At 41.8% G+C, this 24,395-nt stretch overlaps 1 long non-coding RNA gene and 1 other non-coding gene across 4 annotated transcripts in view; one reads left to right on the plus strand and one right to left on the minus strand.

The window, feature by feature from the left end:
* Positions 1-24,395, plus strand: part of LOC132240710 (uncharacterized) — a 103,436-nt gene that overhangs the window by 32,008 nt on the left and 47,033 nt on the right. For 2 of the 3 annotated variants that reach the window (XR_009454386.1, XR_009454388.1), the window contains exon 2: positions 5,786-5,895. This is a non-coding gene — a long non-coding RNA (uncharacterized LOC132240710). Of the gene's footprint in view, positions 1-5,785; positions 5,896-23,833; positions 23,934-24,395 lie in introns of those variants that run through there. The other variant, XR_009454387.1, reaches the window with a different exon arrangement.
* On the minus strand, positions 14,750-14,875 carry LOC132242468 (U6atac minor spliceosomal RNA). Its single transcript, XR_009454653.1, has one exon. It is a non-coding gene; the product is annotated as a U6atac minor spliceosomal RNA (small nuclear RNA).

A 24,395-nucleotide genomic window follows, 5' to 3' on the forward strand; every position in this document is an offset into this window, starting at 1 on the left:
TAGTATTCCATTGTGTATATGTACCACAGTTTTCTAATCCACTCATCTGCTGATGGGCACTTAGGCTGTTTCCAAATCTTAGCTATGGTGAATTGTGCTGCTATGAACATAGGGGTGCATATATCCTTTCTGATTGGCATTTCTGGTTTCTTGGGATATATTCCTAGTAGTGGGATCACTGGGTCAAATGGGAGTTCCATTCTTCTGAGGTAGCTCCATACTGTTCTCCACAGTGGCTGCACCAGTCTGCATTCCCACCAGTAGTGCAGAAGGGTTCCTTTTTCTCCACATCCTCTCCAACACTTGTTGTTTGTTGATTTGTTGATGATAGCCATTCTGACAGGTGTGAGATGATAACGCATTGTCGTTTTGATTTGCATCTCTCGTATAATTAGTGACTTTGAGCAGGTTTTCATATGTCTTTCGGCCTTCTGTATGTCCTCTTTCGAAAAGTATCTATCTAGGTCCGTTGCCCATTTTTTTTTATTGGATTGTTTATCTTCCTTTTGTTAAGTTTCATGAGATCCCTGTAAATGTTGGAAATTAAACCCTTATCGGTGGTATCATTGGCAAATATGTTCTCCCATGTAGTGGGTCTTCTTGTTGTTTTGTTGATGGTTTCCTTTGCTATGATTTTTCTTTATAATTTTATACTATACAAGTATTATCTTTGTTGTGAGCTTAGAAAATGCAGAAAAGTTGTACTGAAGGAAATGTCATCTAGAATTCTATCATCCACATATTAATTGATTTTTAATATTTTTACCTATATCCTAGCAATCTGTTGTTTTTAAGTTTTGCAAATAATAAGTAAATGCATTCTCACTATAAAATTTCAAATAATACAGAAATATTTTAATGTTTTCTTTGCATGTAATAAATAAAAATCATTTTGTTGTTTCTTTTAGAAAAATTTAATATATTCACCTATATTTTAATTAAATACATAAAAGCATAAAAGAAGGTATAAATCACACTAAAACCCACGATCCAGAGGCAACTACTATTAAAATTTTAGTAATTTAGTCAGTTTTCTTTGCTATTACTTTGTTTAAGTTATTTAATTTTTACAACATTACTAAGGGGTAGATACTGTTATTATCTTGAATTTATAGATTAGATACTAAGGCTTAGGGGAATTACATACTATGCCCAAGTTTCCACAGTCAAGAAGTGTCTGAGCCCATAGCATTGAGTACAGGTGTCTGATGCTGAAGTTTTAGCCTTGACCCACTCTATAATACTGCTCCTCATATTTGAGGGCTCATTTGACATAGGTTGCCTTATAACTTTTTATAATTTGACAATATGTTATAGAGATCTTTTCATGTCAGTGAATTATAAAATATTTCATTTTGATAGCTTTATAGTATTTCATTGCATGGTGTCCTAACATTTATTTAATCAATCTCCTACATTTAGATTATTTCTAGTTTTTCCTGTTATAATTAAGACTGTAATGTACATTTCTGTACATTGCTAGTTCTTCTGGATTATTTCCTAAGAATAAATTACAGGGAGTAGTTTTGCCTTTTCCAGAATATCATTTACTTGGAATCATGCATATGTAGTCATTTCAGATTGGTTTCTTTCATTTAACAATATGCATTTAAGATTCCTGCATGTCTTCTTGTGGCTTGGTAGATTATTTGTGCTTATTGCTGAATAATTCATTGTCTGGATGTACCACAGCTTACCCACTCACCCACTGAAGGGCATTTAGGTTGCTTCTAAGTTTTGGCAATTGTGCATAAAAAACTTCCATAAATATTCATAAATATTCCATAAATAGGTTTTTTGTGGAGATATTTGAGTTTTCAATTCATTTGAATAAATATCAAGGAATATGGGTGCTGAATCTTATGGTAAGAGTATGTTTAATTTTATAAGGCATACCTTACCATTTTGATTATAGAATTTATGGTTAAATTTTTTTCTTTTCTTTAAAAATAAATATATTTAAATATATTTTCTTGATTTCAGAGAAGAAGAGAGATATAGAAACATCAATGATGAGATAGAATCATTAATTGGCTGCTTCCTGCACGCCCCCTACTGGGGATCAAGCCCGCAACCCAGGCATGTGCCTTGACCAGGAATTGAAACGTGTTCTCCTGGTTCATATGTTGGCGCTCAACTACTGAGCCACACCTATTAGGACATAATTTTTTTTTTCTATTTTATTAACCAGTTAGCCTAACATCATTATAAGTAATATTTTTTTCCTTTTTCTTTTCTTTTTATTTTACTTTTTAAAAAATCTTTATTGTTCAGATTATTACAGATGTTCCTCTTTTTTCCCCCCATAGCTCCCCTCCACCTGGTTCCTACCCCACTCCAGGCCTTCCCGCCCCCCACTGACCTCATACATTGGTGTAAGCTCTTTGTCCAATCTCTTTCCACACCCCCTACACCCCCTTCCCCCCGAGAATTGTCAGTCTGCTCTCTTTCTATGCCCCTGATTGTATTACATTCACCAGTCTGTTCTATTCATCAGGTTTTTTATTCATTTGATTTTTAGATTCACTTGTTGATAGAAATGTATTTGTTGTCACTTTGTTGTTTATAATTTTTTCTCTTTCCCTTTTTCTTCTTCTTCCTCTTTCTTAGAGAATACCCTTCAGCATTTCATATAATACTGGTTTGGTGGTGATGAACTCCTTAAGCTTTTTCTTGCCTGTAAAGCTCTTTATCTGACCTTCAATTCTAAATGATAGTTTTGCTGGGTAGAGTAATCTTGGTTGTAGGTTCTTGCTATTCATCACTTTGTATATTTCTTGCCACTCCCTTCTGGCCTGCATAGTTTCTGTTGAGAAATCAGCTGACAGTTGTATGGGTACTCCCTTGTAGCTAACTAACTGTTTTTCTCTTGCTGCTTTTAAGATTCTCTCTTTGTCTTTTGCTCTTGGCATTTTAATTATGATGTGTCTTGGTGTGGTCCTCTTTGGATTCCTTTTGTTTGGGGTTCTCTGCGCTTCCTGGACTTGTAAGTCTATTTCTTTCACCAGGTAGGGGCAGTTTTCTGTCATTATTTCTTCAAATAGGTTTTCAATATCTTGCTCTCTCTCTTCTTCTGGCACCCCCATAATTCAGATGTTGGTACACTTGAAGTTGTCCCAGAGGCTCCTTATACTATCTTCATATTTTTGGATTCTTTTTGCTTTTCCAGTTGGGTGTTTTTTGCTTCTTCATATTTCAAATCTTTTGACTTGACTCTTGGGATCCTCTAGTTTGCTGTTGGATCTCTGTATATTATTCTTTATGTCAGTCAGTGTATGCATAATTTCTGATGGGTCCTTTTTCATATCCTTGAGGGTCTCACTAAATTTCTCGGAAGTTTCTAGAAGATTCTTGAGTAACCTTATAACTGTGATTTTGAACTCTATATTCACTATTTTGCTTTCAGCCATTTCTTTCATTTGTGACTTGTTTCTTTGTCTCCGCATTTTGGCTACCTCTCTGTGTTTTTTTCTATGTACTAGGTAGCTGTTAAGTCTCCATGAGTTGATAGAGTGGCCTTGTGTGGTAGGTGTCCTATAGGGCCCAGTGGGTCAGCCTCCCCAGTCACCTGAGGTGGACACTCTTGGTGCACCCCTTTGTGGGTTGTTTGCACAGTCTTGTAGTTAACCCTTGATTGCTGTTGGTATCACTGGGAGGAGTTGACCTCCAGGCCAATTGGCTGTGATGACCAGCTGTGTCTACACTGGAAGATCTGTTGCGCAGGAGACACCCTTATGGGGCAGGACTTGCTTCAGTGGGGGTTTGGTGCTCACTGAGTCTGCCCCTTGAGTGTGTTTCTTATGGATGTGAAGAGTTGTAATCTGATATGGTCTCTATCTGACCACTGGGTACACTGGCTCTTGGATCTCCAAGGAGGTGCAAGGTTAGCCACTGTCTGGGGCTACCCAGCAGGAGCTACAGAGACATGTGCAGATTCCTCCTCTTTGTATGGGTTTGGAAGTGCCCAGACAAGGCCCAGCTGTGAAGCAAGGCAGGCTGTTGCTGCTGGGCCTTGGGCCTTCTTTTGGAAGCTCTGGGGCTCTCTGACCCAGCTGTGCAGTTTGACAGATTTTAGGCAGAGAGAGGACAGGCCATTCATATGCAAAAGCTGATGCACACAGCTTGGGTGGGGTTGTAAATTGGGTGGGGTGGAGTCTCAGGGAATCACCAGGGCAGAGCAAACAGCAATGGCTGCCAGTCAGCCCTGCTCTGGAGAGATCCCTGCATCTCTGCCTCCCATGCCCCCATGCAGGAATAATGATTGCTGCAGCACCTCTGAGAGAAAGCCTTCCTTGCGTTCCAGCCTGATGCCAGACAGTCCAGTTTCTCCCCGTATGTGTCTGGGTCCCCCAGAATCTCACCTGGAACTGGAGTTCAGAGCAAGCAGGAGCTTGTATCTCCCTCCTGATTAAAAGAGCAGTACATCCAGGTGACAGCACCCTCCGTGCCTCCGCACCTCTTAGCAGTCTCAATGCGCTTTCTTCACCTCTCTAGCTGTGGAACTTCCACTCAGCCAGCTATCCTGCGGTTCTGGGTGCTAGTTGTTCTGCCTTTTAGTTGTAATTTTGATGTGTTGTGAGAGGCAACAAGTATAGGTGTTTACCTATGATGCCATCTTGGTTCTCTCAGTAATCTCTTGATAGAAATATTATTTTGGTTCACAGAAGATGAAATCTAAACAACTATGATAGATTGATGGAAAACCTGGAGAAGCCAAGTAAATAAAGACATCCCCATGCCCAGCCAGTGTGGCTCAGTTGGTTGAGCTTTGTACCATGCACTGGAGGTCCCCAGTTCATTCCTGATCCAGGCAGGTGCCTGGGTTGCAGGCTCAATCTCCAGTAGGGGGCATGCAGGAGGCAGCCGATCAGTGATTATCTCATCGTTGATGTTTCTATCTCCCTCTCCCTCTCCTCTCCTCTCTCTCTAAAAAGAAAAAAAAATCAATAAAAGAAGCTTTTTTTTTTTTTTTTTTTTTTTTTTTTTAAAAAAGACACCTCCTTTTCCCTTCTGTTCTCACATCCTACAAAAGCTAGTAAGGTCAGCCCTAGCCGGTTTGGCTCAGTGGATAGAGCATTGGCCTGTGAACTGAAAGGCCCCAGGTTTGATTTCTGGTCGAGGGCACATGCCTGGGTTGTGAGCTCGATCCCCAGTGGAGGACTTGCAGGAGGCAGCCTATCCATGATTCTCTCTCATCATGGATGTTTCTATCTCTCTCTCCCTCTTCCTTCCTCTCTGAAATCAATAAAAATATATTTTTTTTAAAAAGCTAATAAGGTCATGGATAATCAACCCACCTGGGACTTGGGACTTTCGGTGCCATAATTGAGACAGTTGGTCACCCTGTAACCAATAACTGCAATGTGGTTCTAGATTGTAATATATAAGGTAGATCCGATTCTTGAGGTTCAGCTTCTGTTTTGAAAATTTTTTTAGGGAAACCAGGCATTTGTAAGATATTGCAATAGTCCGTGATTTGGTTCTTTGATTTCACCATATTTATGTTTTGTTCTTAAATTTACTGGTGATGTGGGTCTTGTATTTGGAGGTATTCTGATGGGTCCGCCAACCCACTGGATCTTTGGATAACAACAGAGACTTTTTATTTTCCTGAAATTAATTCTCTTGGGTAATCAGTTCATCCTGATTTGCCCAGTTTTTGAACTAAAAGTCCTGCATCTTTGGAAACCCTTCTGTCTTGGGTAAAAAAGAAGGGTGTTGGATCACTTTGTTTTGGCTAGTTATCTTGACTTTTTGCTTAAAGGATCTTTTTTTCTCCTTACAGGATTTTGATCAATGCAGTGGCATACATATAAGGAAGGTTTATCTGGTGGTGGTATACAGAAGGACTGGAATGGAATGAAGTTATGATCAAGGAAACACATCTGCACAAAGGTAATAAAGGCCCGAACCACTTTAAAAATGGAAAAGAAGGGGGAAGGATTTAGAGAATAACCTCTAGAGTACTGGCTTTTGTTATTATGGGATAATTGCTTTTTGAAGTTCAGTAGTAACTCCTTGACCACAATTTTAGCAGCCTCTTTTATAATTATTCTTATTTCACTTCTCTAATTCATTTCACATTGTTAAAAACAAAAAACCCTGCCCTAACTGGTTTGGCTCAGTGGATAGAGCGTCGGCCTGCGGACTCAAGGGTCCCAGGTTTGATTCCGGCCAAGGGCATGTACCTTGGTTGTGGGCACATCCCCAGTAGGGAGTGTGCAAGAGGCAGCTGATCAATGTTTCTCTCTCATAGATGTTTCTAACTCTCCTTCCTGTCTGTAAAAAATCAATAAAATATATATTTTTTAAAAAAACCCAAACACACACATATTCTTCTTGACCTAGCAATCTTCAACATCCTTATTACTAATCTTAATTTACTGAGATTTTTTCCCTTTCTGGTCACAGGCCTCTTCTTGCTTCTTTCCCCTGCATGTCCTAAATGTGTGCATCCTAGACAAACTTGGCGCCCACATGGAATGTCAATCCAGCACACATGACCTTCTGACACCAATGCCCTTTGCCATCATCTTACGGAACCTACTCGAGTCCTGCCTGGGGACCTTGCCATCACCCACAGCGCCAACCCTTACACTATGTCAACTCTTAAACTCCTCTAATCAATCCATTTTTATTCTAGCTTTTTTTATTCCTTGGCTTTTGCTATTACCTTACTAAAATCTCCAGTCCCTTGATCCTCCCATTTCTCCTCAACCTGTCAGCCTCCTGGCTTTAAGACTCTCTCTATGTAGTTTGATGATCTAGATAAGTTTAATGGTTATGCCTTTTCTAAAGATATGGAGAAATGGGTAAATTTAACATTTCTTTCAGTGTCTTAAATTTTTTTTAGGCTTTTGCTAGTCTTAAGGGCATCATTATGAATACCATCACTGTACTGAAGATCTCAGAAGTATTGGTTAATTAATGGCGAGTTTTGGTAGAGAGAGTACCAAATATACTAACTCGTATAATACTTTCTCTTCCATTACTTATTGAGAGAGAGTAAAAGAGAGAAGAAGAGAAAGCATTATCCCAGAAGCCTCAATCTTCTAAAGAACTTTTAGAAAATGTCATATGCTGCTGTTGGCAAAGGTGGCTTCCTTCCTGAAAAAGAGAGAAAGGAGGTGATGGTAATCAGAGTGACTTGAAATTAAGCTGAGCATGCAACAGTGAGTGAAAGGCAGTAGAAGGATGTTTGGGGCATGGCTGTTGTCTTAGTTTCCTGTGGCTACTATAACAAATTACTCCCACAAGCTGGGTGGTTTATCCTCTCACTGTTCTGGTGGCCAGAGCCTGAAATCAGTGTCATTAGGATAAAATCAAAGTGTCAGCAGGGCCAGTCTTCCTCGGGAGAGGGTTCTATGAGAGAATCTGTTCCTTGCCTTTCCCAGCATCTGATGGCTTCCAATATTCCTGAACTTGTGGCCTTGTGGCTCTAAGCTACAAAGCCAAAGCCAGCATCCTCAAGGCCCTCTGTCCTATCTGTCTTCACATCACATTCTCTCGGTGTCAGATCACCCTTTGCCTGGCTTGCGATTGCATTTGGGACCCACCCAGATCATTCAGGGTAATCTTCCCGTCTTAAGACTGTTTTTCCAAATAAGGCAACATTTTTGGATTCCAGACATATTTTGGAGTCATTATTCAGCACATTGCAGCTGCCATCGTTGGGCAGGGACGGAAATTCTGTGAAGCAATTAAAAGAAGAGATAAGGAGAATTTTCCAAGGGCACCAACCCTAAATCAGTTTCATTTCCAAGGGAAAAAAACATGATAGCCAGGGTCAATACATTGGATCAGGGAGAAGAAAAGACAACTACACTGAGGGAATTGAAGTATAGATTTGGACTTCCTGTCAGTTAAGAGTTCAAATGTTTTACTTGATTTTATTTCTTTATTTAAAAAAATACATATATTTTAATTGATTAAAAGAGAGGAAGAGAGAGGGAGAGAGATATAGGAACATCAATGATGAGAGAGAGTTATTGATCAGCTGCTGCCTGCACCCCCCCAATCGAGCCTGCAACCTGGGCATGTGCCCTGACCAGGAATTGAACCGTGACCTCCTGGTTCATAGGTTGATGCTTAACCACTGAGCCACTCTGGCAGGCATAACCTTGTTTTAAGTAGCTTAGCAGGGGCCCGGCCAGTGTGGCTCAGTTGGTTGGGTGTCATCCCATGCACCAGTAAGTTTCTTGTTTGGTTCCTGGTCAGGGCACATGCCCAGGTTGTGGGTGCAATCCCCAGTAGGAGACGTGTAGATGGCAGTTGATTGATGTTTCTCTCTCTCTTCCTCTCTCTGAAATCAATAAAAACTTTTTTTTAAGAAAGTGGCTTAGCAAGGGGTCAAGCCACACCTGCCTGTCTCTTCATATGCTCTTCTCAGGAGTGTGGGAGGGGAAGTAAGCTGATGGGGTGATCATCTTTCTTGGGTGACTGATGACTAGAGGACCTTATGGAAAGAGTACACCAAAAATAACTGTTCCATGCAGAAATAACTGTTCCATGCAAAAATAACTTCTGCAGGTTGAGTCTGTCATTGTCATTCTGATTAGATTGGGGGATTATAGGGATGGCGTATTTTTCTCTGAGGCAGTAGAGCACTTTGGAGAGCTTGAGTCGAGGAGTGTGAAATATTGAGTGTGGGTGGGGACAGTTACATCTGCGACCTCTCCCCACCAAAAGCAACCACAGTGGAAGATCAGGGGCTTCATTCAAAGGTCGTCAGAGATGACTAGGCTGGACTTCCCCAGCCACATACAGAGAAGCCTTGAGTAAGAGCAAGGGTGTCACACTGTGGGTGACACTGAGGCTCTCACCAATGCTCTCTACTGCCCTGGGCATTTCCTCCAGAGAGAGGCCCTGCTCAGAGAGTGAGCAGCTTGGGCTGTGCTTTTGCTGCCCTCAGAGGGGCACAGCTATTTTCTGAGTAAAATGGAGAAAGGTTTGATGACTAAGTGAAACGGAGACAGGTTGTGCTGGACCAGTGATGGGCCCTATGGTGGCACCTTCCAACCAAGGAATAAAGAGCGGGGAGCTGCCCAGCTGGCATGGCGTTGACCTATGAACCAGGAGGTCACAGTTTTGTCTAAAAGGTATAAAAGCCAAAACCGGTTTGGCTCAGTGGATAGAGCGTCGGCCTGCGGACTGGGGGGTCCCAGGTTCGATTCCGGTCAAGGGCATGTACCTGGGTTGCGGGCACATCCCCAGTGGGAGATGTGCAGGAGGCAGCTGATCGATGTTTCTCTCTCATCGATGTTTCTAACTCTCTCTCTCCCTTCCTCTCTGTAAAAAATCAATAAAAGAGGGAGAACCAAGATGGCGGCATAGGTTAACGCCGGAATTTGCTGCTTTGAACAACTACTTCAAAAGTGAAACCAAAAAACGGAAGGGACATCACGCAGAACCACAGGAACGCTGGCTGAGTGGAAGTCCTACAACTAGGAGGAAAGAGAAACGCATACGGACACTCAGAGGAGGCGCAGTGCTGAAGTCAAATTCTGAGGTGCGGAGTGCGCGGAGCAGGCTGGCGGCGGAGGGCGCGGTTGTTGTTTTCAGTCGGGAGGGAGTCGCAGACTCTGAGCTCCAGATCCGGGCGAGTCTTTAGGGACCCAGACTCAAACGGGAGAAGCGGGACTGTCTGGCTTCGGTCAGAGCGAGTGCAGCTTTCTCTCCGAGCTTTGCAGCGGGTGCTGGGACTCAGAGAGGCAGAGCCCCTGGGGACAGGACTGAGAGCCGCCATAACTGCTCTCTCCGGCCCACGCTATTGATCCTGTTCGACCCGCCCCGCCCAAGCCCTGCACAGAGGCATTTGCCAGATAGCCTCAGGCAAAGGCTAGATTAGCACCTCCCTAGAGGACAGAAGTTCTCTCACCGCTGACACAGCTGAATCTCATAGCCACTTGGCCTGGAGGTCAAACCCTCCCTGGAATTAGCTACAACAAAGATTTATCTATAAGACTGCGAACAAAGACCACTAGGGGGTGCACCAAGGAAGCATAACAAAATGCGGAGACAAAGAAACAGGACAAAATTGTCAATGGAAGAAATAGAGTTCAGAACCACACTTTTAAGGTCTCTCAAGAACTGTTTAGAAGCTGCCGATAAACTTAATGAGATCTACACGAAAACTAATAAGACCCTCGATCTTATATTGGGGAACCAACTAGAAATTAAGCACACACGGACTGAAATAACGAATATTATACAGACGCCCGACAGCAGACCAGAGGAGCGCAAGAATCAAGTCAATGATTTGAAATGCGAGGAAGCAAAAAACATCCAACCGGAAAAGCAAAATGAAAAAAGAATCCAAAAATGCGAGGATAGTATAAGGAGCCTCTGGGACAGCTTCAAGCGTACCAACATCAGAATTATAGGGGTGCCAGAAGATGAGAGAGAGCAAGATATTGAAAACCTATTTGAAGAAATAATGACAGAAAACTTCCCCCACCTGGTGAAAGAAATGGACTTACAGGTCCAAGAAGCGCAGAGAACCCCAAACAAAAGGAATCCAAAGAGGACCACACCAAGACACATCATAATTAAAATGCCAAGAGCAAAAGATAAAGAGAGAATCTTAAAAACAGCAAGAGAAAGAAACTCAGTTACCTACAAGGGAATACCCATACGACTGTCAGCTGATTTCTCAACAGAAACTTTGCAGGCCAGAAGGGAGTGGCAAGAAATATTCAAAGTGATGAATACCAAGAACCTACAACCAAGATTACTTTATCCAGCAAAGCTATCATTCAGAATTGAAGGTCAGATAAAGAGCTTCACAGATAAGGAAAAGCTAAAGGAGTTCATCACCACCAAACCAGGATTATATGAAATGCTGAAAGGTATCCTTTAAGAAGAGGAAGAGGAAGAAAAAGGTAAAGATACAAATTATGAACAACAAATATGCATCTATCAACAAGTGAATCTAAGAATCAAGTGAATAAATAATCTGATGAACAGAATGAACTGTTGATTATAATAGAATCAGGGACATAGAAAGGGAATGGACTGACTATTCTTGGGGGGGAAAGGGGTGTGGGAGATGTGGGAAGAGACTGGACAAAAATTGTGCACCTATGGATGAGGACAGTGGGTGGGGAGTGAGGGCGGAGGGTAGGGCGGGAACTGGGAGGAGGGGAGTTATGGGGGGGAAAAAAAAAGGAACAAATGTAATAATCTGAACAATAAAGATTTAATTAAAAAAAAAAAGAAGAAAAAAAAAAGAAAAAAAAAAATCAATAAAAATATATTTTTAAAAAAAGTATAAAAGTTCACTGGTCTGGTCACTTCTCTGAATCTTATGTTTTCACTAGAGGCCCAATGCACAAAATTCGTGTGTGTGGGGGTGTCCCACACCCTGACCTTGCAATCCGGGACCCCTCACTCCTAACCACCCGCCTGTTCGCTCCTAACTGCCCGCCTGCTCACCGCTCCTCAGTACTGCCACGAGGTGGGAGAGGCTCCTGCCACCGTGGCTTGCTTGCTGCTCCTACTGTGGGAGGGCACTGACCACCAGGGGGCAGCTCCTGCATTGAGCATCTGCCCTCTGGTGATTAGTGTACATCATAGCCACCAGTCGTTCAGGTCGTTCCACCACAATGGTCACTGGGCTTTTTTTTTCTCCTGTTAACCCGTGTTCTGTCACTTTAATTATTAGAGAAGCCAAATAACCTAGTATGGAAGAAGGAAACATTTCTCCCCTACATTACACAACACTTCCAGATTCCTATCACCTTCCTACTCTAAACATATCATTTGGTTCTTCTTTGCCCTGGTTAATCAGTAAAATTCTTGAGAAAGGTTTAGATATTTTATATATTTGAATCCCACCCAGACTTACTAAATTAGGTGGGACAGAAGCATGTGTAGATTTTGAAACTACACAGGTGGTTTTACTTCTGGGGCTGATAATCACCAATGTGTAAAGCAAAAGCAGAATACGGATTACTGGAGTATAAAACTGTACCACTTTCATTTTGTTTCCCTAGCTCATAGCACCTTGTAAGCACTCAGGATGAGTTATTTTGAATATATTAAATAAACCAGCAAGCAGATAGAGCTGGAAAGTATGTGATGTGGCAGAGTAAGTTTTAGTGAAAGATTCATTCTGGGAAGGCAAGACAGGTGGTGTGGGTGGGTGGCATTTAATAAAGTATGAGTTCAGAAAGCGAAGCCTAAAATGAATAAAGTCTCAGGGGCACTAAAAGAAAGAAGAGGGTATGAAAGACCAGCTTGGCCTTCCTTTGACAAAAAATTGTCCCACAGTTGGAATGGGATGACATTTGAATAACCTTCTAGTCAGGACAGGGAGACAGGCATTGTATCAGGTGCCCTTAACAGGAAAGGAAATAGATGCTAATACGAAGGAGTTTAAAATCTAGCTAAGACCCAGTTGAAAAACATTCACAGAACAACAGGGCAGTTAAGCTTAATGTTGCCATTGTGAATACTTTGTGTCAGGCTTTACATGAAACCAGTGGTTCTCAACCTTGGCTGCACATTGGAATCACCTGGGAATCTTTTTAAAATCCTGATTTCTGGGCCCCATCCTCCGGAAATTCTGTTTCTTTGTTACTAATGTTGTGGCCCCACCCCATAACAAAGAAACAGAATTTTAAAACAGGATTTTAAAAAGATTCCCAGGTGATTCTAATGTGCAGCCAAGGTTGAGAACCGCTGCATTAAGCATTTTATAATCATGCCTTAATTAAAAACCATTACTGTTGCCCTTGTTGAAGAGATGCAGGCTTGGAGAGGATAATTAACTGGTTCAAGGTTATACAGCTCAATGAGTGTTGGAAATTAGATTTGGACCCAGATTGAGCTGTTTACAGAACCTGTGTTTTTGTGCACTACACCACTAGTCTTCTTCCTCAAACCCACTATCTATATATATAAAAGCCTAAGTGACCATTTGACCATCAAGACTGTTCAACTGTCCGACCATTTGATCCTCAGTCAGTAGCTATGACGTGCACTGACCACCAGGGGGCAGACACTCAACACAGGAGCTGCCGAGCTGTGGTGACTTGGCAGTTGTGGTTCTTGGGTGATGCACCAGAATTAGAGAGGAGGGAGCCTGATTCTGGGGTGCATCACTCGAGAACCGCCCCCTCACAATCCGGAACCCCTTGGGGCAGTGGTTCTCAACCTTCTGGCCCTTTAAATACAGTTCCTCATGTTGTGACCCAACCATAAAATTTTCGTTGCTACTTCATAACTGTAATTTTGCTACTGTTATGAATCGTAATGTAAATATCTGATATGCAGGATGGTCTTAGGCGACCCCTGTGAAAGGGTTGTTCGACTTCCAAAAGGGTTGCTCAACTTCCAAAAGGGTTGCGACCCACAGGTTGAGAACTGCTGCCTTGGGGGATGTCAGAGAGCTGGTTTCTGCCTGATCTCTGCAGGCCAGGCTGAGGGACAAATCTGTGCACTGGGCCTCTAGTATATATAAAAGGCTAAGTGTCCATCCATCTGACCAGTAGCTATGATGCTCACACCACCAGGGGGCAGACGCTCCACACAGAAGCTGCCATGATGAGCACTGGCCATTTAAAAATAAATGGCACTACGGACCTGGTGCCAACAAACCAACACTCAGCTTACCCCAAATGGGATAGAGGCTCCACCACCACCCTGGAGCGACACCCCACCAAATCTCAGCCAATGCTGCCATGAACCCATGGCGCAAAATGTGGCCCTCAGCCCACCCAGCCTGAAAATGGTGGCTGTGAGCACTGGGCAATGACGTCACGTAGCAACGCCCAGCTTCCTCTCCCTAGCGACTAGCCTCCTTGGAGTTTCTTCAACCCAGGAACATGACTTGCTTTATAGCCAGGTGGCAACATTTTACAGTTTAACCAAATGTTTGTGAAGCGTTTTCCTATGCCTCATCTCACTTGATCCTCACAGAAGTCCTGGAGTAGGTAGACAGGAGACTTGGTAGAATCCTATTTTCTTTTCATTAGCAAGACACGAATAGTGATATTAAAATATTTCTTCTAATTAATTTCCTTTCAATGTGCACAAATCCATGCACCAGGACCTAGTCTATAATAGCCTCTGGTTTAAGTGATTACCTAAAATCACATGGCAAATTTTACCATGTTTTCAAGGCTTAATTAAAATAATTCCTTGGCTCTCCATTGCCTTGCAGAGTGTGTTAGAAAATGGAGCATTTGGCAGAACAAAGTAGAGAGGTAACTGAGTGGGAAGGGATGATATTGGTTTCCAAAAGCAGTGAGTTAACTTGGAATTTACTTGAAGGAAGGAAAGAATAGAGGAGAAAGAACAGAGCAACATTAATCTAGACCTGGAATGTTTGAGTACAAAAAATCAGACCCACCTCTGTATCTACTAAAGCCATTATTCTGAACTTCTCATGATACACACACACTCACATACACACATGCAGATAACCTGTGAGATTTTGCTAAATAACTAATTTTTAAACAAAGACAATGGTAACATTTGAAAGATATATTTACATAGGGTGAGCTGTAAAAACAGTACTATAAGTATTGTAATACTTATAACACCAAAATTATGTATTTTTTTTCTCACACCAACCAATTCTCTGGTTCTCCGGACACAAATTGAACGGTCCTTCAATTCAATTCCGTACTGATGCTAATCACCTGGAGGGAGCGTCCGACTCTACAGGTTTAAGGGCTCAGTCCCACAAGACCCCCTCACTTCAGATGCCAGTCACAAATATTAGATCACCTGTACTTTTTTTCTTTTTTAATGATGATTAGGTGCCACGAAGTAGGTGGCAATGCCTTAACTGTGTGCGTGTTGTTAGGCCCAAGAGCCTCTTCCTTCCTTGTCGGGAGGACTGCTAACCATCTCTCTTTTCATACAACACTAGGCCGCCTGTACTTCGATTCAGCCAGCTACAAATCAGGCATTCCCATACCCCTCTCCTTAGGTTCAATACTTTGCTAGAACAGCTCACAGAACTCACTTGTTTATTATAAAGGATACAACTGAACAGCCAGATGAAGAGGTGCACAGTGCAAGGTCTGAGAGGGTCCAGAGCACAGAGCCTCTGTCCCCAAGGAGTTAGAGTGCCAGCACCTCCCTGTGTTCGCCCTCCTGGAAGCCATCTATCCAAACCCATCATTTAGGGGTATTTATGGAGGTTTCATTGCGGAGGTATAATTAATTAAATAATCGGCCATTGGTGATGGAATTAAATCTTTAGCCTCTCTCCCCTGTCTGGAGGTCGCGCGCGCGCGCGTGTGTGTGTGGCGGGGGGCGGGGGGGGGGGGGCGGCAGCGTGAAGCTGAAAGTTCCAAGTTTCTAATCAAGGCCTGGTATTTCTGGCCACCCCCCCCAATCCTGAAGCCATTTATGGGGTCGCCAGTCATCTTATTAGTATACAAAAGACACTCATCACTCCAAGTGTTTTAGGAGCTGTGTGCCAGGAACCTGGGACAAAGACCAAATACTTATTTTTTATTATTATTATTATTATACCATAGGCCTCATCTTTGCAGAAAATTAATGCTGCTTTGTGTTCTCTGGTGATGTGAAGTATGAAGAAACCATCCTGAAATCTGAGGCAGAAAGTTCATATAAATAAATGAAATCCTAATTCAGGTTTAAATGCCTGTTGACTCAACTTATGATGCACATCCAATTTAAGATGTTCGTACATACACCCACAGATTTGATACCTGTACTGTGAAAAACTGGTAATCCAGGGGGCTCTGCAGCTCTTAGCATTTTGTATTTCCTCCCTTGCTTTTTATATTACATGAACTTGTCTCATGATGGCACCATTGTGACATGTGTGCAGGCTGGACACACCCTGTCTAACTGATATTTACTTAGAGAGCCTTCTCTCCTTATGGACAGATCCAAAGCACACATTTCTCCCCAGTTTAAGGATGGCAGGCCAACATGAAGCTTCTGCCCAGAAGACTGTAGCTTCTGCTCTTGCCGTCATGACTTTTAGCCGCCCAACTTCAGTTATGATGGGTGATTCACACACATACACACAAGGTTTGTGAGCAGCATCGCATTGTCTGAACTCATGTTTTACATGATCTCAGCCACTGTTTCTGGGTTACTGTTGTTATGGAGACTTATACCATATGACTGCTAAAATGGTTGTGTTATATTGTTCTTATATTTTAGTTAGTTTTTCTTTGAGGGGTTTATTTTTTATTGTTTTCTTTCTTTTTAAAATATATGTTTTTTTATTGATTTTAGAGAGGGATAGAGAGATAGGCACATCAATTAGCTGTCTCCTACATGCTCCCTACTGGGGATCGAGCCCACAACCCAGGTATGTGCCCTGACTGGGAATCGAACTGTGACCTCCTGGTTCATAGGTCTTTGCTCAGCTATTGAGCCACGCTAGTTGGGCCTGTTTTCTTTCTTAATGCGTATGATTTAAATTTGCATGCCTGAGATACTGTTGAAAAAAGAGGTTAGTGTTACATTTGAATAGCTGGGTAAATAATATAATTTCAGTTGACATTTATTAAAAATAAATAAGAATGAGTTCTTATGTGTTTGTACAAAATTCGTTTTCCCGTGGCATTATGCTCACGTAACATATAAATAGACTAAATAAAAGCATTCTTGTATTTAACAATTAGCAGCAAATTCATATCATTCACTAAATATTTATTGAGGACTCTAGGCCAGATACATGTGGGGGAGGGCTCACAGGACAGGACGAGATGCTGTGGGCCTAGAGTTCAGAAGACAGTGAGAGTCCCTATCACTCTTCTGCGTAAAATCCTTGGAGGGCCTCAGGCCCAAATTGGTTCAGAATATTCTTCTCCCACCCAGAAAACTTGCTGAAGGAGCCCAGAAAGGGGGAAGGAGACTTTCAGAAATCAGACCTCTGATCCTCTGTTTTGACCTCTTTTCTCTTGTCTTTCAGTATATGTTTCATATTCATTATTCCTGATTTTTCTTCTCAACTTTGAATAAATCCTGGGTTTGCCTCTGGGCCGTCACTTTCAAATAATCTTTTTTTTTTTTAATATATTTTATTGATTTTTTACAGAGAGGAAGGGAGAGAGATAGAGAGTCAGAAACATCGATGAGAGAGAAACATCGATCAGCTGCGTCCTGCACATCTCCCACTGGGGATATGCCCGCAACCCAGGTACATGCCCTTGACCGGAATCGAACCTGGGACCTTTCAGTCCGCAGGCCGACGCTCTATCCACTGAGCCAAACCGGTTTTGGCATCAAATAATCTTAATTCCATTCCCTGCACTACATGGGAAAATCTTACCCTATTCATAACCAGACCCAACTTCTAGAACTATAATTTTAGAATGGCATCCTAGATCCCACCAGGGAAGGAATTCAGATATGCGCCATTGCTTTGAAGTTAAAATGCCTTTAGCTTAGTACACAAACCCCTTTCAGATCTGACACCTGCTCATCTTTCTAGCTTCATCTGTCATCCTTCAGCCTGTATGTTATGTTTCAGTCCTATTTACTCTCTTGAGCAGTTCCTAGAGCTTGTATTTTCCCCCCATTTCAGTGTCTTTGCACATGGCACGTTTCCTTCTCATAAAGAGCCTTTGTTTCACCCCAGTTCCCTACCTATCTCTTCTTAACCTCAAAGCGATCCCAGGGTCCTATCTCCCAAGAATTCCCAGTCAGATTTAGATGCTTCTCCTCTGTGCCATAGCACTTATCACATTGTAGCAATTGCTTTCCTAATCGGTCTCCCACCTGCTCTCAGATTTTGAAAGAGGCCATCTTGCCTTATTAGACTTTCTACCCATGTCTAGCTCATAATAGGCACTCATAGGTAATCATTGAATAAATTAGTGAATGAATAAATCAATCAATTTACTGCCTTATATCTATTCAAAGCCCTTTGGGAGGTAGGTGTAGTATGAATAATAAACAAGCAATAATATTACAGTCTAATATGAGAGGTAAAAGGTAGAGAGGTCATCAATAGAAAAATACTGTATATTCCTTTTTTTCCTAGATATGAATGAGAGTTTAATAAGTGCCATTTGCTGAATCAAGATATATCTAATTGTTACCAAAAGCAATAGTCAATTAGGACAAAAATAAGATTCATCAGTGAGTTAACAATTATTGAGTATCTACGATGTGCAAATCACAGCTTAATCTATAGGATGTGAGAGAGCATATGCAAAAATAACCCTGAGACAGAGCAGACTGTGATAATCATATTAGAGATTCAAACAACATTCTGTGGGATACTGATGGGAAAAAATTAATTCTGATCAGAATTAATCAAGTCAACAATTGATGGGATGTACACAAGCTGTGAAAATCAGGGCAACCAACTAATTAATGTCGAACAGAATAAACAGTGGATTGAGTAATATCTATTGCTTGTCAGCTGGTTATTTTGCTCTGGGGTGGCTGTCAACTCTGAGTGATAAGGAAGTGAGAAAGTAGAAGAAGGAAGTGTGACAGGACCTAGAGGGAAGAAATTTGTTATTGAGAAAGAAAGAAGCGGAACTACAGGGAGGACAAAGGGGGGCAAAAAATTGGTTTGATTGCAGGTATAGCATTTTTTTTGAGTCTTTAGTTCCAAGAATAGGGAAAGGAAGGATAAAAGAGAGCAAACCATGGAACCAAAGGAAGGCAGTATCAAAATAAGGAGAAATCTAAAAGAAAAGAAGCTGAAATAACGTGTTCACGTAGGAATTATGCTGTTACCACTGATTATAAAATGCTAATACCAGGAACATTTTAGTGATGATACAGATAAAAGGGTGGAGAAGGCATGGTTGCAGGTAGAAGGAAAAAATTTTGTTATGTGATTGTTGCTAGAACTGTTTACAAATATTCCCACTCTCAACTAATGCGGGAGAACTGCACATCCACTGCTTTCAAATACTGACTTGCTGTGTGACTTCCTTTGCCCAATAAAATGTGCGTGGAAGTGAAAGACATAGAATGAGTGAGAAGTACTTTTCAGCCACTGACATGTTGTGTGCAAGTATAAGCTAATCTATCTTACAAACACAATTATTCAGAGATGAAAAGATAGCTAATATTCATGCCGAGGAGAGAGAGAGAGAGAGATTTGTGAGACAGGCCAAAGGAATACCATTATTTTTTAAAATATATTTTATTGATTTTTAGAGAGGAAGGGAGAGGGATAGAGAGTTAGATACATGGATGAGAGAGAAACATCAATCCGCTGCCTCCTGCACACCCCCTACTGAGGATGTGCCCACAACCAAGGTTGAACCTGGGACCCTTCAGTCTGTAGGCCAATGCTCTATCCACTGAATCGAACCTGGGACCCTTCAGTCTGTAGGCCAATGCTCTATCCACTGAGCCAAACCAGTTAGGGCAATACCATTATTATTATTCCTTTTTTCTTTCAATAATTTACTTGTATGACTTTCTTTTTGTAATATTCTCCTTCAAACATAGTATCCACTTTTATGGTTTTGAATACTGCCTTGGTGACAATGATTAAAAACCCTATATATCTGGTTCTGACAATCATTTCTAACTGCCTACAAAGACTTGCTTATGTTAGAAGACTTCCAGTAAAACTATTCAGACGTGTTCATGTTCAAAAATGAATCTATGAAACTCCCCAACAGACCAACTGTTCCCCAAAGAAATACCCTCCACCCTTGGTTGTGAAATTTGATTGCTTCCTCTTCATTCCCCTCTTTATTCAATCTCTTCTTCAAAATGCCTCTCAGGTTTTCCACTTCCTCTTCACTCACACCTCAGCTCCCTTGCCCAAAATTACATAACTCACACCTGGACTGCTGTCATCTCCCTCCCAACATATTCTTCTCCCCGTCCATCCTGCCCACTATTCCCAGACCCTCTTCCCTCCTCAAGGACCCTCTACTACCCCTCAGTCTTGCACCCAGCATCCTCCATAACCCGCCCACCTACTGCTTCCCTGCTGCTTTGCTCAACAGGTGTGTTTTCTGTGCTGTAAACCACTTTGCTCATTCCTCCCTCCCTACTTGGCTAATGATGTTACCTCCAAGCTGGCAAGTGTTCTCAATATTTTCTGTTAATCCTCACCTGAGGATATTTTTTCCATTGATTATTTTTAGAAAGAGTGGAAGGGAGAGAGGGGGGGAGAGAGAGAGAGAGAGAGAGAGAGAGAGAGAGAGAGAGAGAGAGAGAGATGTGAGAGAGACACACATCAATTGGTTGCCTCCCACACATGCCCCAACTGGGAATTAAACCTGTGACCCTTCCATCCCAAGACCAACACTCTAACCACTGAGCAACTGCCCAAGGAGTGTTCTCAATCTTGTCAATCTTCGGTCAAAAATCCCATCCATCCTTAAGACTTATTTTAAATTCTATTTTGTTTTGTTTCTGGAAGATTTACCCAACAAATGCCACCCAAATGGATCTCTCCCTTTCCCCCCTCACATAGTACTTAGTCACAGAGTTTTAAGTGCTCTTAGAAATCATGTAGAACGATCCCCCAACTTTATAGTAGAGGTTCAGAGACCTGGCCAGTCCTTCAACCAGTTAGTGACTGCTAGAACTGAATCCCAGGTGTCCTGACTTAGTTTTTTCTTTCCATACACTTTCCTGCCTTTTCTTTACCCAACTATTGTATTTTAGAATTTAATTCTGCCTAATCTTGCATTTTGTTTAATGTTTATAAATTTTGCATCCCTGATTAGGTTACGAGCAGCTTAGGAACAATGAGTGCAGTCCATAATAGGTGACAAGCCCTTATTTTTAGGTTTCTGAGGCAGAGGTTCAGAGTAACCTAAAAAGCAGAGCCAAGCCATGAAACCAATAAGTTTTGGAACAACTTGGAATCAGCCAGGGACACAAATAGAGCAGTAGAGAATAAGTAAGGTAGTAATCTAAGGTCAGGAGCTTAGAAGACCAGAGTCAGGAAAATTTAGAGAGATTCCAAAGTACCAACTCTCTGAATAAAATACAGTTGATCAGAGAGAGTTGGATCAAGTGGCAGGACCCTTACTTAATGCCTAAAATAGGGGGAATAAGGAAAAGAAGAGAAAAAAAGACTCACCAGAAGTCCCCACAAATCTCCTCTGTCTGCTTGGAGGTGACCCTAAAAGAGGACACCAGCCCTAGCCAGTTTGGCTCAGTGGATAGAGTGTCGGCCTGCAGAACTGAAGGGTCCTGGGTTCGATTCCTGTCAAGGGAACATGCCAGGGTTGTGGGCTCGATCCCCAGTAAGGGGCGGGCAGGAGGCAGCCAATCCATGATTCTCATCATCGATGTTTCTATCTCCCTCTCTCTTCCTCTCTGAAATCAATAAAAAATATATATATTGGGGGGGGGGGGAGAAAGAGGACACCAACAATGAGAAAGCCTGATTTTTAATTATGGAAGTTCTGCCCAGCCAGAGAGAGGCTGAGCAGGGAGGGCAGAGCTGCTCTGATCCCAAAACCAGTAGGTGTTCTTAGTTGGCTGATGGTGCAACCCCAGCCATGCTTCTCTCCTGCAGCTCCATCCAGCTGCAGGCTCCTGAGTACGGCTCGCCAGATCCCATCCTTCCTGAATACTGGCCCAGACAGCGGAAGCCTGTGCCCCTTTACCCCTGTCCTGGCTGCAGGACAAGGTATCCAGTCTACCAGACTTTGCTGACCTGTGCTTTTATCTTATTAACATAAACTACTTGGCGTGGAGTATACAAGATTTTGCATACCTTTACCCCACTTTTCCTCCCCAATTTTTATTTTCCACTGTATCCCTTGCAGCAACATAGTCAGCCACCATTTTTTAGAAGAATATATACTTAAAAATTTTTTAATTTGTTTATTGATTTGAGAGAAACATCAGTTTATTGTTCCACTTATTTATGCATTCATTGGTGATATCCTGACCAGAAATCAGACTTGCAATCTTGGTGCATTGGGATGACTCTCTTACCAACTGAGCTACCTGCCCAGGGTAGTGTATGTACACTTTCGTGCCTCCAAGTCTTTCCCTATGATATTCCCTCTGCCTAGAGTGCTCTTCCTGTTTAACAGCCACACTATATCTGACTGACAACATTTATGTTTCAAGATCCAACTCACATATTCTTTCTTTTAATATAATTTTTATTGATTTCAGAGAGGAAGGGGAGAGAGTGAAAGAGAGATAGAAACATCAATGATGAGAGAGAATCATTGATTGGCTGCCTCCTGCATGCCCCCCACTGGGGACCAAGCCCACAACCCGGGCATGTACCCTGGACTAGAATTGAACCTGGGACCCTTCAGTCCCCAGGCCGAGGCTCTATCCACTGAGCCAAACTGGCTAGGGGCCAACTCACATATTCTTGCCTCAGTCAAGTATTCTAAGATCTACTAATCAGAACAGAGCAAACTATTCTTTTCTCTGGATTCTCATAACCAGTTCTTTGTGTCTCTATTATAGCACATTAGAACTTACATTTTACAGTATGGTATAGTTTTATATCTTCATCCATTATATTTAAACTCTCTGAGAACAAGAATTATGTTGTTTTATTTATTTATTAATTATGTTTTAATTATCACCAGACCCTCATAGCACCTAGGCCATTGCATTGTGCATAATAAAAATTGAATAAATGTGTTGGGCTGTCTTAAATTGCTGTCATTTCTTTTATTCTCTATTTTTAAAAATAGATGATATTTTTTGAGCAGTTTTAGGTTTACAGAAAAATTGAGTGGAAAGTACACAGAGTTCCTTCTTACCCACCACATAGCCTCCCCCACCACTAACATCCTGCACCAGAGTGGTGCATTTGTTACAGTTGATAAACCTACATCAAAACCCAAAGTCCATAGTTTATACCAGGACTCATCCTTAGTGTTATACATTCTGTGAGTTTTGACAAATATTTAGTGACTGTATTCATCATTACAGTTTCACTGCCTTACAAATCCTCTGTGATCTACCTATTCATTCCTTCTCCCCACTTATTCCTGGCAATCATTGATCTTTTTACAGTCTCCATAGTTTTGCCTTTTCTAGAATGTTATATTTAGAATCATAAAGTGTGTGGTGTTTTCATATTGGTTTCTTTCACTTAGTAATATGCATTTAAGTTTCTTCCATGTCTTACCAGGGATATTTTTTCCATTGATTTTTAGAGGAGTAGAAGGGGGAGAGAGAGAGAGAGAGAGAGAGAGAGAGAGAGAGAGAGAGAGAGAGAGAGAGAGAGAGAGAGAGAGAAACATCGAAATGAAGAGACACATTGGTTGATTGCCTCCCAGATGCACCCCGACTGGGGGCCAAGATGGAACTTGCAACTCAGGTACATGCACTTGACCAGGAATCAAACCCAAGGCCCTTCAGTGGGTGGGCCAATGCTCTACCACTGAGCTACACCGGTCAGGGCTCTTCCATGTCTTTTCATGGCTTGATAGCACACTTCTTTTTTAGCACTGAATAACATGCCATTGTCTAAATGTACAACAGTTTATCAGTTCACCTACTGAGGGAGATCTTTGTTGCTTCCAACTTTTGCAGTTATAAATAAAGCTACTTTATTTTTTAATTTTTTAAAAATATTTTATTTATTCCAGAGAGGAAGGGAGAGGGAGAGAGAGAAACATCAATGAAGAGAGGGAATCATCGATCGGCTGCCTCCTGCATGTCCCCCACTGGGGATCAAGTCCAAACCTGGTCATGTGCCCTGACGGGGAATTGAACTGTGACCTCCTGGTTCATAGATCAACACGCAACCACTGAGCCCTGCTGGCAGGGTTGAATAAAACTACTTTAAACATCAGTGCGCAGGTTTTTGTGTAGAATGAAATTTCAATTTGGGTATAAACCGAGGATTACAATTGCTGGTTCCTGTGGTAAGAGCATATTTAGTTTAGTAAGAAACTGCCAAACTACCTTCCAGAGTGGTGGTGCCACCAGCATTGAATGAGAGTTCCTGTTGCTCCACACCCTCACCAGCATATGGTAGTGTCAGTGTTTTGGGTTTTTGCCATTCTAATAGGTAACGGTATTTCATGATTGTTTTAATTTGCAATTCCCTAATGACTAATATGCTGTGGATCATCTTTACATATGCTTACTTGTTATTTGGATACCTCCTTTGGTGAAATTTTTTTCCCTATTTTGTACATAATAAAAATAACACATGCCAATTGTTCAAACAATACACAAGTTTACAAAGTAATAAGCCAGTGTTGTCTCTGCTCAATCTCATAACCCAAATGTAATCACTGTTAACATTTTCTTTGTCTTCCTTCTAGACTTTAAAAAAATGTTTTTATTGATTACAGACAGAGGTTTGGAGAGGGAAAGAGGTATAGATAGAAACATCAATGATGAGAATCACTGATCAGCTGCCTCCTGCACACTACACACTGGGGATCGAGCCCACAACCCGGGCATGTGCCCTGAGCGGGAGTCGAACCACAATCTCCTGATTCATATGTCAACACTCAACCACTGAG

This window comes from Myotis daubentonii, chromosome 9 (genome assembly GCF_963259705.1).
Source record: "Myotis daubentonii chromosome 9, mMyoDau2.1, whole genome shotgun sequence".
NCBI lineage: Eukaryota > Metazoa > Chordata > Mammalia > Chiroptera > Vespertilionidae > Myotis > Myotis daubentonii.